At 43.7% G+C, this 13,810-nt stretch overlaps 1 long non-coding RNA gene across 2 annotated transcripts; it reads left to right on the top strand.

Annotated features, from left to right (window-relative positions):
- The first annotated feature begins 771 nt into the window (after positions 1 to 771).
- LOC125760033 (uncharacterized) lies at positions 772 to 13,549 on the top strand. 2 transcript variants are annotated; one of them, XR_007417697.1, is made up of 5 exons: positions 772 to 1,421; positions 6,150 to 6,275; positions 7,743 to 7,943; positions 9,955 to 9,998; positions 13,144 to 13,549. It is a non-coding gene; the product is annotated as an uncharacterized LOC125760033 (long non-coding RNA). The 2 variants fall into 2 exon arrangements; XR_007417696.1 differs by lacking the exon at positions 9,955 to 9,998 and having other exon boundaries at positions 13,144 to 13,473.
- The last annotated feature ends 261 nt before the right edge of the window (positions 13,550 to 13,810 follow it).

A 13,810-nucleotide genomic window follows, 5' to 3' on the forward strand; every position in this document is an offset into this window, starting at 1 on the left:
ACGGTCTGCATTATACACTTAATCTGCTATCACTTAATTGTATACAGAGCAATCTTTGGGCAGCTGGAATTCCTTTTGTGAACTATACCACTTCCTCGCTCAAACAGGAAAATTTCATTCTGAGCAAATTATTTCCCAACTGAAGCTGGAAAAATTTCCAGCTGGAAATATAACTTCCCAACTGGAACTGGAAACGTCAAGCTGGAAATGGCTTTCCAGTCGGGAATTATTTCCATATCCATGCTGGAAATACCATTTCCAGCCTGGAATGGGTTTCATTTCCAGCTGGAAATACAATTTCCAGCTGGGAATGGAAAATTTCCAGCCTGAAGAGCCATTTCCAGCTGAAAACCAGGCTGGAAACCCGTTTTCCAGCTGGGAATTCACATCCCATTTTCACGTGGGTAGGTACAATATGAGATCATACTTATTATTGTGGGCATATATTTTGGGACCGTATCTACGCCTCACACTTTTCTCGTATCTTTTCACTATAGGTTGCCGATCGCTCGCGTATGAAAACACGGATGCTTACACACAAGCAATGTAATTTACGCAAGCAGTTGAAGCTTGTTCCCCGAGGCTCTCTTGCGATTAATAGTCGGCTATCGCGCGAAACTGGAGTGATACGCCGTTAACCCGTGCGTCTAGCTGTGTTCCCCTCCGTGGCTGTCTCGCTCGATCACGAATTCAGCGCGGGAAATGAAGCACACGGCAGTGCCGCGCATAGCGGCGACATCAGCTGATCACACCGGCTTGCTTCCCTTTGCTTCAACGCAACGAAACATATGCTTTGCAAGATCACATACTGCATTACGTAAAAGTGTTACTGCTTTGGAGTCATCCTGCTATTCACTGAGGACGTACATACAACTACTGTAGAGTTTTGCTTCGGCGGCAAGCATCGATCGTAAAGCCGCACTACTACGTCCGTGGTACAAGCAGTAGAAACCTGTCGTCTGCTAGAACAAAAAGAAAAAAAAAAATCTACTGGAAAAGTATTTACCTTGTCTCGTATAAATTTTTCTTGAAGACTAGACATTATGTTTTAACTATTTTGCCCAATAACATGCATTCTCTAACAATTTCACACGGCGACGTTTTCTTTTTCTTTTTCACGAACAACAATTCAAGCTAGATCCATCCATAGCCGAAGCCAGATGTTGTTTGCCTTTGTTTGCGAGCGTCTCGTGTGTGTTCTCGTCCACAAGAAGATTCAAGGTAAAAGCATTAAATTTACGTAAGGAAGCTTCGTTCCTCGTTTGTGCGGTGTGCAAAGATTGCGCGCAATTCCCGCTGTTCTCGGAGTGCCGATGAAGTACGAGTCGTTCAAGGAATCAACGAAATGTGCGGGCGCTCGAATGACTCCATGGCTGACGCCCGTGGCCACCTGCTACACGCCAGTGCGAAAGAAACTAAAGGTAAGTGGGACAGCGTATTATGTGAAGTATGCAACTCAGCGCAAGGCTCTGTTACCGCACTCGGACGTGGCGTCGTAAAGAGGCAGCCTTACGCACCTTTGCGAGCGACGACATTGTGCGCGTTACCGATTCGCTTTGACTACGCCGATCTGAGCGGAGCCATGGCGCATCGGCACGGCCTTAGGGGAGCGAATTCGCGACAACTGCGAGAACATGAATGTGTGTGATGATCGATTTTTTCTTGTGTGCATTGCAGTCTGCAGGACGCAAGTGGCGCTTGCTTCGTTTGTTGTTGATAAATCAAAGCCTGTAGCGTCATTTGCTGCTGGGCAGCATTTTGCTCACGTTCGTGCGCTATATAATTTGTAACGTGGCTCAATTCATCTAGCCAACCACTTAAATGGTGATAATGAGCCTACATTCACGGTGAAGTGTTTATTATGCGCTTGAACGCTGGCTTGAGCTAGTTAAACGTAATCGTGTGTTTGCCTTGTGTAGGGAGAGGTGTTAAAATAATATGTGTGTGTATATGCACGTCGCCTTCGCGTGTCAGTAATATTGCACCAGCCAGCAACCACGTTGGACATCTGACGGTTATGAAAACTTGCATGCACAATGTGAGACTTCATATTCATTCAGAGTTTAGCGTTTTATACATTAATGTGCTGCCAGCATGTAGTAGAATACATTACGCTGCTGTGTGGCAGTGGTGTGATTATCACAGTGCTGTGGGGTTGCTGATTGAAGGATTTATAGGTACGATGCAGGAGAATTTCTCATCTGACTAGCTCATCAGGCATGTGCGTGTTTTAGTGCAAACAAGACAAGGACAGAAGGTTGACATGTAACGACAGGACCAGCACACAGTTACGTGTCACCCTTCTGTCCGCATCTTGTTTGCACTAGAACGCCTATGTTTGCATACTTTTAGCAACAGGCTTTTCTGTTATGCTTTTCTTGCCCAATTTGTGCTACAGTACAGTCGTCAGCTATACGAGTGTAAGCACTGAAATTAGCATTTAAAGGTCAGAGTGACTAAATGCATAGTAATGAACAGCATAAAGTAAGAACGAGAGACGTAAGTAAGAACAATGCGGGACAAGCACAGGCTGTCAAATGAAAAATTTATTGCACAAGACCTTGCCTGAATAGCATTAGCTGTACACCTCGTGCACGTGAGGGTCCGGTTAGAAAAAACAAGTTACAAAATCAACAGGCTTCATTGATTTTGTTACTTGTTTTTTCTAACCGGACCCTTATGTGCACGAGGTGTGCGGCTAACGTTATTTAGGCAAGGTTCTACGCAATAAATTTTTCAGTTGACAGTCTGTGTTCGTCCTGCATTGTTCTTCCTTTTGTCTCTCGTTCATACTTTGTGCTGTTCATTACTATGCATCCATACCAACTGGCTTACTTTACGACTATTTTGGACTATATGCAGTTGGCAAGCGCAATAGTGTTCATAACAATTGCTCAAGCGAAAAGGTATCTCTTGCTATTCAGTAAGTCGCATTTATATTGGTACTCATTGATTAAACATGTGTTCGGTGTTCTCTCTCGTAGTGCTCACAAGCGTACATATCAAAATAGATGCAGCATATATAAGCGTGCTTTTTAGCAAAGCAAACTAGGCTATTACTTTGAGCACCTCACAAAAGATCGCTGCATGCTTACTTTCCACGTATTCAGGTGTGCTTGAAATACATTTCAATTCTTCAGCACACTGGCACTAACCCTAGTAGCACCAAATGTTGACACATTGTTGCCGCCACATTGAGAAAGTTAAGTGAATGTTGTGGCAACATTGCTTGCTACTAGGGAACACTTCACACTGAGGGCAACATTAACCATTGTTTGAGTTCTATCTTAAAAAAAAATGTCGGCGTGCCTCTAGGGAGCTTACACAGTGGGGGGGATATAGGTGGCTATTTTGTTGTCATAGCCAGTCGAGGTGGCAGTCAGGCAAGTGTGCGCGGAAGCAGCTCTCGCTTCAAAGGTTCTGGCGCGATGATGCACTGTGTGGTATATGTTCCCCTTGTATTGTAGCAAGCATATATAGCTACTCTACTGTAGCAGTTGCACCCAATGTAGGGCAAAGAAGTTGCAGTTGGAGAAAGATGGTTGCTGCATCTACAACACACCGAAGGGCACACAATAAACCCTATACATACCACGCATTTTTGACCATGTCGAGGAGCAGTTTTTCTCAAAACCTGATAGAGTTATCCACATAATACAATAATAATTTTCTTCCAAATTTGGCACTCTTTCAACTGTACTAGATTAATTAAAATCTGATTATTATTACTTTTTTCGGTGAACTTTTGCCACTAGGACCTAAATTTTGGGTTAATTTGCATCTTTCAAAATTTGTAACACAAAAACAGTGAAGTGCCTAATTTCAATTCTGGTACAGTATTTGTATGCACTTACGCTGAATACATAGAAAAATATTGAACTGGTTTTGTTGAAATACATGGAAAATAATAGTAGCCAAGTAATAAAAACATAGTTTTAAGTCAATCAAGATTAAAGTAAGAAAACAGCTGAAAGGGGATCTCTTGCCACAAACAACGTTAAACTATTTTATTTAGTACCTACAAGCTTGGTAATCATTGCCAAAGTAATTTTTTTCCTCTTTGGAGCCTGTAGTCTTGCTTGCCTTGCTTCTTATGTGAGCTGTCATACAGCTCTATTCACAAAGTATCGTCGATTGTGGTCAACTTCTTTTAGCAAATTTACTGTGCTTTGGCCAGGCTTCAGTCCTAATGATTTCAGTATTTCGGCACATGCGATACTGCCATCATTAGATGAAAAAAAGCATCCATCGTCGCAATCTTTAAGACTCTGGAGCCTAAAGAAAGAGAGCAAGGACTTTGTGACACAATTCCGATTAGCTCAGCACTTGGACCACTCAGTTTGCATGCACAGTTCTGTCTAATTGCATCACAAATAATATTGATGCCCATTAGAGCATACCCGTTGTCACTCTGTGCGCGAGTTGCCTTGAAGGACGCTGAAAAGGCTGGGATTCAATGACGAAGAGTGTGATGGTTCAGTATTCGGCATTTCAGCACGTCGCTAACATTTATTCACATTTACAAGACAACTGTATTAGTTGCCACGAAATATACTGTTGCTGAAGGCTTTCTCTACCCTCAGCATCTCAACTTATCGATTGGCACGACAGACACAAGGTGTAATGAAGCTAGGAGCTAAAATTGTTTGAATAGATGCGCTCTGAACCATGAATGTGAATAAAGACGCACACAGCATCTTCGGATTGTCTTAGCTGAAAAATCAGGCATGCAGAAAGTTACCCGACAATTTCAGAAAATGGACTTAAGCACGGAGTGCATACGAGGGGCTTGTCTTGGGTGCGTGTTCACACACTACTTGCTTTCGGAAAATGAGGTTCTCAGCTACAAAAAAGACTTTCAAAGAAATGCACGAATATGCAAAATAAAAAAAGGATACACTTCCCAAATTGCAAACAACAAAAAAGTGATTTTTTTTTTAAATTTTGCTTTACCCTGTGCCCTTAAGGAGCACGACAAGATGAAGGAGCTATTTTGAGCAGTGTCATGGTAAATGGCTCACGCACAAGGACAGTCCCAACAAGCATCACGTCTGTCCTCAGCACTTTCTCCCTTGTAGGTAAACCATGCTTGGCTTTCGCAGTTTCTCTGTTTCGTGTGTGAGTGGACTAAACAGAGCTACCGAAACGTTTCGGTCTCTTTAGGGACTTCGCGAAGCTTTTCTGGGAGCGTGTGCGGTAGCTTCATGGAAAGAAGCACAAGTACAGTACATACTGGTGCGATCTCCTTGATGACATTGAGGTTGCAATCTTTGACATTAGTTCTGAGCAAGGAGCACGAGGTCAGCAAATATGTACTCAGCAGCACCCTTCTGGAAGGATCCTTACGATACAACGAAAAAAGCCATCTATCCTCACCCGTTCACACTTCATGCGGCCGACTGCATCGTGTACGTAAACCTGTGGCCACGTGTCAATGCCTCGGACATTTGCAAATTACTTGTCTTACGTTTTGTCGAGCTTTGTCATGCAGCAGCAGTGAAGTCATAAACGGCTCTAGGCCACAACACTGTGAGAAGTGGCTAGTTACACGAGCCTAGAGAAAATCTGGGGCCGATAGCGTCGTGGTCATGACATGAGCAAGTTGTAAGGACGCTCTAACTCTCGGTAAATATTAATTTTATCATTGTTTTAATTCATCTGTACAGTGGCCCAGTTGCAGAAACAGTGAAGGCCTCATTAAAAAGGGACCTTACACATGAAGCCACAACGGTCCTGGGTCGTCGCAGCAGAACCTGATACATTTCGTGTGCATTTGCCTACCCTAAAGGAAGCAATGAGGGCAAACGTGATGCTTGTCAGGGTTGCCTATGCGCTAGAGCCATCCATGCTGGCACTGTTCTGATAGCTCCTTCGTCTTGTGCTCGCTGAGGCGCACCTTCGGCATCTTGAAGACGTTGCAACCATCTTTCTGTGACTGTGACTTTGCCATACTTTGCATGCAACTACTACAACCTACAACTGCACGCGCTTCCCCGATTGCCAGCTCAACTGGCTGTGACAACAAAATGGGTGCTACCTCATTGCCACCATTGGTGCAAGCTCCCTATAGAATGCTTCTGTGTCTTGCATGTATATCTGTGACTGAAAAACATTATGTAAACTATGCTCATCTCACAAATTGGTTGCAGCACTGTGGGGGCTGCAGGGTGGCTTTGCCAGTAGGAAGGGAGGAAGGGCGGAAATTCCTGAAGATGTATTCATCCATGCTGCATCAGCTGCTTGGTGTTTTCATGGCATCTCTGCACATGTGCTGGGTAAGTAAAGTAAGCTGGTAGCAGAACAGGGAAAACGAAAACATGGCAGCACCACTTGAAGCGCGTGCCTTTCACGTTGAATTTATCAAGTTGTCATCGTGCACTGTGTGGCCTGTAATTTTTAAAGTGGCACTTCTATTTGCTTTACATTTGCATCCTCATGCTTCGACAGTAATGTATTTGTGACTATTTTACATTGTTTCCACAATGTACTCTCAAGTTCTTGGTGACAAGGCTTAACAAGTGTGACTAAACAAACAACTGATATCAATAATGACAAAACACACCTGATGCTTTGTTCTCAGCATAACGTCGTTCATAGCTATAGCTGACTTCACCGTTTATTTGTGGCTGATGGTTGGGGGAAAGCAACAAGCACGACTTCGGATTGAAGCGGGCGGTCATGGCTGCATGGGCTGTGCCATGTTGCTTCGTAACCACAGTTACTGGTGGTTACATATACAATAAAGGCACACGACGTACATTCGAAACGAGGTTAACATATCGGATATCACTGTGACAAATCATGTGCCAAACAAATGCAAATGTCTCAAGCTTGCTACTTTAAACGGCCCCTAAACCACCCAGAGGTCGAAATTTAGTTGTGGTTTTGCAGTTGTGCATAAGTCTACAACGAACACATAACCATGAGAATTTTTTGAAACTGTGCCGTAATAGTGGAGTTACACGCGTTTGATGATACAATACAGGCCCTCTCTGGTTTCACTTTTTCCTTCTCTATGCTTCGTTCGTCAGCTCGTCTCTCTTCCTGACTGAGTGCTCCTCTTCACCATGCCAGGAGGAAGAGCGCCCAGTATCATAGAGTGAAGCGTATATTTACAGGGACCAGATGACGTGTCCAAATGAACCGATTTTCCAAATTAATGAGAGTCAAATTAACGAGCTTTTACTGTACAGCAAACACAACGACTCGATAACACACCATCAGGCATCTTCTGCTAGGATGCATGACATACTGTTTTTTTTACCTTTAAACGCAATTGAAAAATGTAATCCTACTCAAATTGCGAAAAGCATGCCCTGCAATTCACGGTCTTTATATTTCCACCAGGATCTAATCACATGTTCTGGCCAGTTATCGGTCCCTTTAATGATTAATAAATCTTTGCATATTTTTCAGTGTAGTGCCACCATCAGTCTCAACATAAGCCATTTCATAAAGAAGCCGTCCAGAGCATTCAGCTAACGTTGCTTGCCTGTCCAGTTAGGGTTGTGGTTGTGCTGGATGAGCTTTTTTTACATACAGTGCATAGTGAACTAACACCTTCAAAGTCAAGCGCAGCTTCAAAACAGAAGAACTAATATAGAGGTTGCAAATGCAGGGCCTTAACTTTAAGAAGGGATGCCTCAATGTGCCTTCTGGAAAATGGGAGTGTTTTCATTTGCTGTAGAAATTCGGCTATCATAATTTACAATTCTAAAGACCTCATCTACGACCTTGTGCAGGTTGATCTTAAGCAGAAAACCAGAAGCGGCAGTGGTCTCCAGTAGAGACCCAAGGACCCCAAGCTCTCTGTGACACAAACAGGAAGGGCACTGTGGTACATTGAAAACCTGCGCCAGTAGTGCATTACCAGTGCACTATGCTGCTGTTTCATCAAGGAGAAAGGAGGTGACCACCCTCAGAGGAACTTCATGCTCTACAGTGTGAGTGCCTGGATGGTTTCGTTTTTGTCCTGTCACACGTGCTGATGAGATTCAGCTGGGGTGGCTAGAGGAATAGGGGTGACAAGTGTGGTAATTTCTCTAGCCAGGTAGTGTCGGCTTTTGCACCAGTGCTGTTAATGGCCCCAAGTGGTGCAGCTGTTCAGAAGTTTCAAAATGGTTGTGGCTGCCGCCACAGATTACTGTAGCTTTGTCACCTCGGTAAATGTTCAGATGCATCAGGAAAAATTCGCTATGTTACTTTCTTCTACAGCTGCCAACATTTTGCATTATACTTGAGTTGTTCCGGGCGTATAAGCACAAATGAGCCTAGCATAGATTAAATGCTGAAATTTTACTCACGGGAGGCCCTGTATGTATGCTTGGCATTGTTATCATAAGCACCTTGGTTGGGTCAGCACGTATGGTGAAAAATTGGGTATCCGTTGCATCATGGATGCTACATATCCCATTCATCACATCCAGTGAATCAGATGCAGTGGCATACTGGTCAACCGGTCTCGTTACAGATAAATGATGTGTAAATGGACATTATTTGCAAAAAAACCATATCAGCACATTCATTGAATAAACCAGGTACAGCATGGACCGCTTATAACAAGTTGCCAGAGTCGCAAATATCTGCACTATAAGCGGTACTGCCCTGTAAACAAAACAACATTTGTGAAAGGCTGTACATCTGAAAAACATGACCAACAGGCACCCGCATGATTCCGACTATCTAGGCATGCAACTTGGGCGTAAATTTGCCAGTGTTGAAAGGTTAAAGTCTGTGGACCTGCAGTGTTGACATAGTGAACGTGGAAACGAGAAAACAAAAACAAAGGGTGCCGTAGCGGAAAGCCGCCGACTGACTTTCCAGACCTCCTGATTTATGCAGACTTTGTTGTGGTACCACACTGGCCATAATCTACACGTCGAACGGCTATTGAAATTGCGGGCACGATGTCCAAAAAACAGTGCCAACCGTGAACCACCAATCTAGTGTTGCACATGCACTCCCTATTTTCGGTGAAGATTTAAGTCACTCCTGAATGCAACAACTGCAAAACGTTTCATTGACTCGGCACCAAAGCGCAACCTTGTTAGTCCGCAGACACTAACAACTAGGTAGCTAGTGCTCGTTAGGCCTAGCGTGCGGGAGTTTGCCCCAGACAACACGGCTATTGGGCGTAGATGTCGCACTCCTGACCTAAACAGTGGGCAGCAGGTGTGAAACGAAATTCCGGTCCGCGATCGGGAAAGTCGCGCCAACTATCTATCCTGAAAGAGTCTTCCAAGCTTGTAATTGTAAGTCCACCTGCGGGTAGCAAAGGCAAAAGCTTGGTCATGTCTTAAAACATTGTCACTTGCTGGGGAATAGAAGTTGCACGCACAATATCTCGCTCTACGATGAGACTATTTGCCTGACAGAAAACCGAAGAGCCAAACAGCAGTTACGTGCACTTCATGCAGACACGGGTGGCCCTTCAGAGTGCAGCGCACACACAACAAGCAGCCAGAGCAAAGGGAGCAAAGGCTTTTCTGTTGCCTAGGCAATCACTCCCCCCCGCTCACACCATGATGCCCCCCTTGTTTTTCTTTTCTTTTCTTCCACTGTTTCCTGTTCATTCACTCTTTGTCTCATCCTCCATAACGCTGTGGTTCTTCTCTCCCAGGCTGATCCGAAGCGCACTCACTCCGTGTCTGAGAATTTTGCGGCAGCCGCCTTATAGCCGGTGTTTCATGTGGGGGGACTGCACAGTAAGCAGTATGCGTGTATACGTGGTGCTTTATGGGAGGGTATGATGAAGTCAGAAAAAACTGCAATATAACCGGTCCTGCACTGTAAACGATTGCGTTATAAATGGTGTGAACTGTACATAAATATTTTATACACCTTAGACTGGGGCACATGTTTACATTGAAAAGTTGAAGATACTGGCGAAAAGGAAATTTAAATAAACATACTTTTTTATCGTAGCCATTTGAAATGTTCCTTCTAATTCCACAGACAGTCCTTACTGCATTTCGTGGTCTTGGATCTCGGGATTCAGTGTTAGTATATAATTTGTCTTCCTATGCTGGTTAGAGTTAACCAGATGTTGCACTTACTTGCATTACGACTGCAGCACTAATTCTGTCAACCAAATTTTATTATCGTTCTTCCCTTGTAATGCACACTCCGAACAACTTCCCATCCTGCGATGGCAGTTAGGTTGCCAGATGTCCGTTGCTTTGCTTTGTGCTTTGTTTTTTCTGCGTAATTGAGTTTGAAAATTAGTCTCTCATTGTGCTCGAACGGGGTGCTATTCGTTGTTTCTCTAACAATGACATTAGATGCACCTTACAGTAGAACCCCGCTATTATGTTTTTGAAGGGACCGTAAGAAGTAAACATAAAAGCCAGGGAATGCAAGAGCCTAAAAACAGGAAAAACGAAAAAATTATAGTGGTACAGAATTTTATTTTAATGTTTACACGCTTGAAAAAACCGTGCGATGTTGCCTGGTGCGTTTACTCATGCCTGAGCAGAGCTAAAAGTTCTTCGAGCACCTGCAGTGTTATATCCTTTTAATAAATCTAGTGCGACCACGGCCGACACCTTGCAAGTGATCACTTTTGGCGACACTTTTGCGAGGTTCTCACCAGATGCGTCACCGTCTCCAAGCAATAATTTAACACTGTTGGCATAGTGTCAGACCACCATGGCTTGTAATAGATGTTCAAATGCCTCGTGAGAATACACCCAAAAGCAAGCATTGAAGAAAATAATCCTTGCTTCATCAATTGCGAAGCTTTGTCACTGGTGTACCCATTGGCGCACACTCAGCCATGATCTCGTTGATGGATAGAACCACAGAGTTGAAAGCGGCATCATCCACAGATATGTAATCAACATATAGGATTCTTTTGGCACCAACAGTTGTAAGCATCAAAGAACTAAGCACACGCAACACAATCAGCATGAGGAATCCGACCACGAACTGCGCAGTGTCCTTCAAGAAATAACAATGATGGTGAGGCCACGTCAATGCGACATCGGGAACAAACGTCAGTCTTGAAGGCCTTTCTTTCGCGAGCAGGAAACAAGTATAAAACTAATTACGTCATATATAGATGCTATCTCTATTACGAATCTCGAATGCTATGCTTTTGTGTGCGGAAACCTAAAGTACGTTATGCATGTCGCTTGCGCCACTCATGTGGCTAAACAGTCATGCCAGACCAAGCAGCGTGAAAAGTCAATATGGTCGCTCTCTTCAGTGGTCGCTCGGCCGGCTCGGAGCGCACTTCGCGACGTATCATACAGGAACGGTCCCGCAATACATTGGATCTTGTGGCAGCTATGCCGGGGCCGGTGGAAAATGGCATAATAGCCGGGTAAACACAGCAGTGTGAAGCGTAACGGTGTGTTTCTACTGTACCTTGCAACAGAAAGACACTGTGGCTGCGTGGAGAGGTGTACAAATGAGCACAGATACATCGACAGTGCTCTCATCTATTCAACCTTTGTGTTGTCTCATTCAGTGCATGAATTGTGGACACATGGCTTTGCTATCGCTAAGGTGCCTATGTGGTACTGGATTGCACAACGCCTTGAACATTTTTCAGTTCAGTGAGAGCACGGGCTCATCAGTCTCGAGATAAGTGCTTCCTCTCTATTGCTGCACATGATCAAATAAAGGTTTTGCTTAGTATACTGCTACACGGCTCGGCTTTGAACTTCTCAAGACGAATGTCGGTTCATTGCTATTTACAGTCACGAATTTATCCATTATGGAAACTGCGGATCAGCAAAGCTTTTGTAGCAGGTGAGCACTATTGATTGCATCGGTTGCCACCAGAGTGTCGGCGCACAAATTGCCATAGTAAGAGCCAATCAAATGTCTGCGTACATTGTGAATTTTATCAGACCTGCCTTTTTTTTCTTGCTTTCCTATGCAGCCATTGTATGTGAGGATGGCAGTAACAGAAAGGTGACAGTTTGAGCTTTGGAACAATAAAAAAATGGCAGTGGGAAAAATGACAGATGCCTCCATGCACTTTGGCTTTTTTAACTCCTTTAATTGTTCGCAGCGACTGAATTGCTTTTTCAGGGACAGTGCATATTCAGCTGAATTGTTTGACACAAACTACCTAGATCAGTGATTCTAAGCAAGAGATATCTTGGGACCCCTTGCGGGCCGATGAAGTGGTGAGGGACACCTTGCAGTGAGAGAAATGGGGAGGGGGTATAAGTTAGCACAATATGCAACAAGAAATGGATGCCTTTTATTTCCCCCTGGCAAACAACGCTCAAACTAAAGTGTAATGTCAATTCGATCTGAATACCTTGTCAATAAGTTGTGCCGTCTGCAGCCACATTCAATGTGTTTCTAGCTATGTTTTCTTTTCAAGTGTACAAGGGTAGAAAAGGTATCCTCGCGTGCATATATCGTAGAAAACTACAATGAAAGCTTGACAGCCATCTCATGGAGAAGTGTAAACATAAGTCAGCTCGGCCGCAATACAAGCACGTTATGCGGTGAAGCATACTAAAATTCAGAAGGGTCCGCTGTGACGGGACGTAGTGTGCATCTAAAAAGAAAGTTCCCTTTTTGCTAGAAAAAGTTTCGCGGGCCCCCGAAATGGCTTTGTGGACTCACATTTGAGAACCACTGACCTGGATAAAAGGCAGTGTATATAGAGGCAAATGCAAAGGCATTAAAGATGACGAAAAGGGGTGTTTCCTTTTTTTGCAATTTTTGTGTTATGTGCTGTGCATTTTGCGGTGCAGTTCATGCAAAGCTGAGTGAACATAGGCCTTAAAAACAAACGTTGCCTGTGTTGAGCCTGATTCTTTGGTTATAATCATGGCAGCCATTGTTAAAGTTGCGCTTTGCAACTTTACTGTTCCTTAATATGTTTGTTCTCTTGAAGCTTTTATCCTGCATAATGATGCTCTGAAGTCTGATTTAATTTTTCTCCCAAACAAAAAGTGAGATCATTATGTGGCACTTAATAAACAGTCACTTAATTCTACTGCACCTTTTACATTCTTTGTAGGGCAGTTATTTTAGATATCAGTGTTTAATATGCGATGAGCCTATTGTATGCATCATGGCTTTAGCACTATTGCAAATAGCACATCTACCTAACTCTCCCGTTGGCAAATAATTTGTCTTTCTGCTCACGTAGCGTTGACTTCTGGCCTATTTCAGATGCTTTTGAGTGTCACGTGGAGAAGTGTGGAAGGCGTTCCTCCATGGAAGAGCGGTGACCGGAGCGTGAGCTGATACCTGGCAGACAAGCTGGATGTCATTGCAACTGGTGGCGTAAGGAGAAGACAACAAGATGCTTGTGTGGTTGTGCGTGCCGGGACTTGATTGCGTCTTTTCTCAGACTACACTGTTTTTACTTGTACACATGTAAAATAAATATTGTTTGCTCAATTTGAGATATCAGAAACTACTGTACAAGTCAGTTTTCACCTTACAGAAAATAGATTTTAGTGTCCCCAAATGGACGGTACGAAATCCTAATGGGATCTCATGCGGAAACCGAATATATTAAAACTGCGTCCTGCAGTTTCCGCATGACCACAATTCCGCATGGCATTCGTATCATACGGCATCCGTAATACCATATTTCCATATATATGGATGCCGTATATACGGAGCTTTTGATGCGGAAACCATATATATGGATCGTGCGGATCCGTATCATGCGGATCCGTACCATGCGGATCCGTAATACCATAATTCTATATGTACGGATCCGTATCTTCCGTACATACGAAATTTTTCACTAGGGTTGGTACTTAGATTTGAAGAGTTTGGCATTGCCATCATCAACAAATCAGAGAAAAGGCACACTGCTGCCAATTAC

The sequence above is a fragment of the Rhipicephalus sanguineus genome, chromosome 10 (assembly GCF_013339695.2).
Source record: "Rhipicephalus sanguineus isolate Rsan-2018 chromosome 10, BIME_Rsan_1.4, whole genome shotgun sequence".
Taxonomy (NCBI): domain Eukaryota; kingdom Metazoa; phylum Arthropoda; class Arachnida; order Ixodida; family Ixodidae; genus Rhipicephalus; species Rhipicephalus sanguineus.